Source organism: Ovis aries, chromosome 20 (genome assembly GCF_016772045.2).
Source record: "Ovis aries strain OAR_USU_Benz2616 breed Rambouillet chromosome 20, ARS-UI_Ramb_v3.0, whole genome shotgun sequence".
In the NCBI taxonomy this organism is placed as follows: domain Eukaryota; kingdom Metazoa; phylum Chordata; class Mammalia; order Artiodactyla; family Bovidae; genus Ovis; species Ovis aries.
Window position 1 is genome coordinate 8,022,793 of NC_056073.1, and position 6,000 is coordinate 8,028,792.

Below are 6,000 nucleotides of genomic sequence, written 5' to 3' on the forward strand. Positions count from 1 at the left end.
AGGACAGGGACTCAGCGAGGGGCAGACTTCAGGTCCGAGTGATGCTGGACCAGATATCAGGAAGGCCTGGAGTCTAGCTGCACTCCTGGCCACGCTGCCTCTGGGTGCTGAGTGGCCCACTTGCACTGACCCGGCCCATCCCTTCTCGCTGTGTGACTGCTTGGTCCCCTGGGGCTCTGCCCAGTCCCCTCTGCCAGCTTCCCTCTTGGCGGGTCCTGCCCCTCTCTTACTCTGGGCCACGTCCCCCATGTCCTGGTTCCCCAGGGCCCCCTCCCCTGCCTCCTGGTCTGACAAGCCCCCCACCCTGCCCCTCTCAGAGCTGTTGCTACAGCACCAGATGCCTGGCTTTCCCCCGCGCCCCTCCTGCATTTCCCTGTGTCCATGGAGCCCCTCTCCCAGACAGTACCCCTCACTGCTCACTCAGAGTGGGGGAGCCGGGGCAATAGGCAGGGCCAGAAACCCGGTCTCCTGATTCTCCTCCCGGAGGCTTCCTTGGTCCCTGTCCAGGCAGTGCCTGCCACACCCACTCTGGGGCCTGGCACAGCACGTGCTGCTGGACAGATGTGTTATTGGCAGAAAGAGGGGGCTGGGGGCCCCCCACCCACCAGTCCAGCCCAGCCGCCCTTCCTGCCGGTAAACTCTTTTCCAGTTCCCCCCGCGGGTCCTCCCTTCCCTGGACAGGGATTCCTGGAGCGCCCTGAGGCCTTTGCTCCCCAGCCCAGGCTGGCAAATTGCATTTCAGCAGGGAAAGCAGGTCCAGCTAAAAGGCTGGGGTCTGGTTACCTGGCCATGACCTTCCTTCCCCACCACCCTCCCTCATTCCCCTTTCCTTCCTGGCTGGGCTCAGATCCTTGTTTGGGAACCTCACAGCAACACAGGCTGAGCAGGGGGGCCCCTAGAGGGGCAGAGGGGAGGGCCCACCATGGCCCTGAGGGGCGGATTCTAGGGGAACTCAGGGCCTCAGGAGGGTCAGTTCACCTTCCAGTGGCTTCTGTTTTTGCTTTGTTGTTGTAAAGAGCCACACTGACTCCTCATTCACTCATTAATTGAACAATGTTTCTGAGCACCTAGGATATGATCTGAGACACAGCAGTGAGCAAAAGCACCCATGATGTGGGCCTTTCTGTTGCGCAGTCAGAGCCCGCTCTATTTCTGTTTCCGGCTGCTGCCAAGTTCTCTCCGTGGTCACTTTCCCGAAGCTTGGCCCCGCCTGCAAGATGCCTGCTCCCCCGCCTGTTTCCCCAACCACATCCGGGACCCTGTGACGCTGGGCCTGGTTCCTGTTTCTCCTCCAGGAAATCAGCCCTGACCAGCACCTGGCTCTTCGGTACACCGAACATTCCAGACTAGCTCTTAGCAGCCACCATTTGGAGGTAGAAAGTGCCTGGGCTCATAAGCATGCTCCAGGCTTCCTGGTGGCTCAGATGGTAAAAAGTCTCCCTGCAATGCAGGAGGCCCGGGTTCGATCCCTGGGTTGTGAAGATCCCCTGGAGAAGGGAAATACTCCAGTATTCTCGCCTGGAGAATCCCATGGACAGAGGAGCCTGGCGGGCTACAGTCCCTGGGATGGCGAAGAGTCGGACAAAACTGACCGACTGACACTGCTGCCACAGGCACACTGCAACCATCTGGGGCCCATCCTCAAGTCAAAGGGGTGGGCTGGTCCCTCCCTGGCTTGCTCCCCCTTTGCCCATCTGCCCACAGCCTCCCCTGGCGTTTTCAGGACGCCCCTCCCCCGGCCCTTCCCTGCTGCCTGGGCCAGCAGTTCGTCCAGCTCCAGGTCTTGTGGATTTCACGACCCAGGCTGGTCCCCTCTGCTCCGTCTCCACGGCCACCACCCTGCCCGTCTCCCACACGACGGTGCTACAGCTCCTCGTGCTGTCCTCCCACAGCCATCCTCCCCAGACGATTTAGAACGATTTGGGTCACGTCACTTATCTGCTTAATACTCTTCCATGACTCCCGGTCCTAAGAAAAAAAAGTCCAAATGCCTCCCCGGGGCCCAGGTCCCCGGCCCCAGTCCAACTCTGTGATCCAGCCACACCTTGCATGGGGACTTGGCACCCGCTGTTCTTTCTGCCTGGGATGCCCTTTCCTCATCTCTCTGCCTAGTTAACTCCTCTTCACCCTTCAGAGGCCAGCTCAAACATCATCTCCGCCAAGAAGCCCTCCCTGAGCTCTCTGATGCGGGCCACCAACTAGTACCTTTCATACTTGGGTGATTATTTGCTCTGGCACGTTCTTCTTCCTCGAGGACGGTGACTTGGCTCATTTTGTTTGACAGTATGTCCCCAGCCTGTAGCTCAGCACCGTCCTCCGGTGTACATGTTTGATGAACATGAGCAGGGCTGAAGGGGTGAACTCGTTCTGGGTCTCTGGTTCCTCCTCCCAGCCTCTTCGTCTCCCAGCTCTGGCTCTCCCAGCTGGGGGTGTGTGGCGTCATGGGCCTTCAGGGATTCCCTCTCCTTTTCCTGGCCCTGGGCATGGGGTCCTCAGCCTGGTCACTGTGAGTTTTCCTTAGCAGCTCCCCGTGTGACCCAGTTCTCTTGCTCTGGAGACAACGACCCTCGGTGTTCCAGGATGTGTCATCACCCCTCCCACGGGGTAAATATCACAGTGCCGCGGATCCTGCCAACTCACCCAGTTTCCAGAAAGAGCCCCTCCACCCCCCCCTGCACGGGCGCCAGCTGGGCATCCCACCCTCTCCTTCCTTCCCTGCCCCATCCCTGGTGGTGCGGTATCCTCCAGGACAAGTGTGCAGAATGCTTCCTCCAACACGCCCCCGCTGTGTGAGGAGCCCCATTTTACAGGCAGGAGTGTCGAGGCTCAGGGAGGAAGCACCCTCGGTCCTGTGAGCTCCTCCGTGGTCTCTTTCTGTCTCCCTCTTTCTCTTCCTGTCAGTTAGGGCCTGGGCTGTCTTAGCTTTTTATTCACTCGCTCATTTTTTTTTTTCTTTGCTGTGCTGTGGGCTTGCAGGTTCTTAGTTCCCCGACCAGGGATTGAACCCGGGCCCTGCAGTGAGAGGGTGGAGTCCCAGCTACTGGACCACGAGGGAATCCCAGTCTTCGCTCCTTCTGTCTCAGGTTTTCCATTTTCCCCTCACATCCTCTTGCCCCTTCTCTGTTTCTGCGGGTGCTTCTTGTTCTCGTTCTGCGGTGCTCAGGCCGTATGTGAGTTTACGCGTGTGTGCATGCGCACGCGTCTGTGTGTACGTGTGAGTACGAGTGTGTGGACGTGCATGTTGATGGGCGCAGGTGTGATCCAGATGTGGGTTTGTGAGCAAGCTGAGTGGGGGACAGTCTGGGCTCAACAGGAACGTCCTGATTAGCAGGCCTTTGGGATCGGGTTCTCTGCGGAGGGCAGGGGAATGGATTTTGTCCAGAGACTTGGGCCCTGAGGGACCCCACAGAGGCCCCGGGTGCCCTAAAGGGAACCAGGGAGGAAGGTCCTGGGCACAGAGGCCTGGGCTTCCTTTGAGGCTGGTGTGTGGCTCTCGCTCACCTGCCCCCCAACATCTCCCAGACTCTCCCCTAGCCGCCCAAGCCCTCTGGTATTTGGCTGCCTTGTCCATCAGCTGCCGCCCCCTCCCTAGAAAGCCAGGGATGGACCACGTGCTGAAAGATGGTGCTGGTCGCCGGCAGCTTCTCACGGTCTTGGGAAGCTGGGCGGCTGGCAACGGCCCCCGAATTGGGTCTATACTGGCCTGACTGCCTTGCCTCCCACCCTGACCCCACCTGGGAGGGAACCTGTAGCCTGGATCCCATCCCGGACTTGGCATCACGGGCGGCCTGGCCTTCTCTGGGATCCCAAATGGCTGACGAGCTGTGACCTCCGGGGCTGCAGGGGCCATGACTGACCCTCCTCAGCCTCCACCCTCCAGGGAACCTGAAACTTTGAGGAGACCGCACCCAGCAGGGCAGGTGCCAAACCCTCTCAGTCGGCTGGGCTCCACTGACAAGGTCACCCAGGGGTGCCACCCGCCAGTCCTGGGGGGAACGTCAGGGGGAGGAGAGTGCGTGGGGCCGGGGGTGGGGGAGTGCCAGGGAGCCCCCAGTGTGGCCACCCACTAGCAGCAAGCTGTCCGGGGCACCTGCTCTTCACGTGCACACGTTTCTTCATCTGACCCTCACGTCCAGGGCGGGGTTGGGGCCATTATACCCTCGGTCACAGCTGAGAAACAGCGGCCCAGAAAGGCTGTGCCAGTGGTACAGCTGGGCTTTGCACGTGGGGCCCGGCTCTCAGCCACTAGCTTATTCACCAGTCAGCCCCACGGTCACACTCGCTAGGGCAAGGATACCCCTCCGTCGAGGAGAGGCCAGATGCCCGAGTGAGCCCCTACTCCCCCAGGCCAGTCCTGGGCCGGGTCTGGGCTGGGGAGGAGGCAGGAGGGAGGTGCGGCTGGGTCCCCATGCGAGGACACAGGCAGGATGTGCGGCGCAGGGCTGGCTATGTCCCCAGCTCACGTCTGGCCAGGGCTCAGCGAGGACCACTTCCCCAGACAGCACTCAGGAGGGTGGATGCTCATGGGCTGTTAATCCAAGAAAGAGCCAGTGTGTGATGAGGACTGAGATTCCGGCTACATGTCAGGACTCTGGGGTCTGACTCCTCTGGCCTTAACTTGCATGAGGTCTCCCTGGAGGCTGACATCAAAGGCCACCAGAGGAAGGCACCTGCCCTACCCTGAGACCTGAAGACTCTGCCGCTGTTCCTAGAGTGGAGGTCGGCCCTCCTGGAGGGCACAGGCTGCTGCTGCCGTCTGGGCATGAGAGGAGGGGTGCCGGGAGGGGCTGCCCCAGAGCAGCCCCCTAGAGGGTGAACCCACCATCTGTGCCTTTATTTTTCACAGCTTCGTTGGTTCTGCTGGTCAGAGCAACACTTTCCGGACAGACGTGAAATCTCAAAACATCCGGGCTGGAGAGGCCCTCAGAGGCCACCAGCTATAATCTTTTCATTTTACAGTGGAGGCAAGACAAAGCAAGGCTGCAAAGAGATGAAAGGTCTTGCCCAGAGTCACATAACTGTCAGTGGCAGAGCCAGACTCGAACCTGTGGCCTGTGCTGCAGGGGATGGGGGGCTGGTGAAGAGTGTGGATGGTGAGGTGCACACACCTGGGTTCGAGTCTCAGCTCTGCCATTTCCTGGTGATGTGACCTGGGACGAGCATCTCAACCTCGCTGAGCCTCAGTTTTTGCATCTGTGAACTGGGCATAATTTTCTTAGGGCTGTTGTGATGTTTTGATGATGTTGTACAAATAAAAAACATTTAGCACAGTGTTTGACACAAGGTACCCCAGATGTTGGCTGTTATTATTATAAATGCCAGCAAGGCCTTACATGAATGGGCCTCTGTCGGGGAGGGGAATCGCAGTGACCACATTTTCCAACTCTGAGTTCAGCTTCATGCCCTGAAATGGACAGCAGCCCAGAATACTTGAATTTGAGCCTGCCCCCTCAATGCAGGACACGTGGGTACCACTGGGGCATGTGTGAAGTGCTGGGGAGCATAAGGAGGGCGAGGTTAATCAGCTTGCCATGGGGTGAGCTTTAAGGCATCCAAGCTGCACCCTGAAGGGCACATAGGAGTCCTGGGCAGAGAAGAGAGTGGAGGGAACAGCAAGGGGAAGAGCATCCATGGAAGTTCAGAGGCCTTGGAGAGTGTGGAGTTCCCAGAAGCCTTCCGAGTGGCTGGAGTGGCAGCGGGGTGGGGGACAGTGGAGAGAGGACCCCTCGTCTCTCCCCCCACTTTGAGAGGTGCTGCATTTGACTATGAAGCCAGGACCTCAGTTCCAGGCAAGGGCCACCCTTCAGAGCTAACAATCTTTCTGTCATTTCACAGGTGAGACACCGGAGACCCGCAGAGGGGGTGGCCTCCTGGGGACCCCAGCTGCGCGGGTAGAAGCAGGTAATGGCCCACTCTCAGGCCAGCTGTGGGTGGTGGGAGCAGGGGAGGATTGACCTGGGGAACCGGGGCTCCCGGAGCGATAGGCTGGTGCTGGCAGGC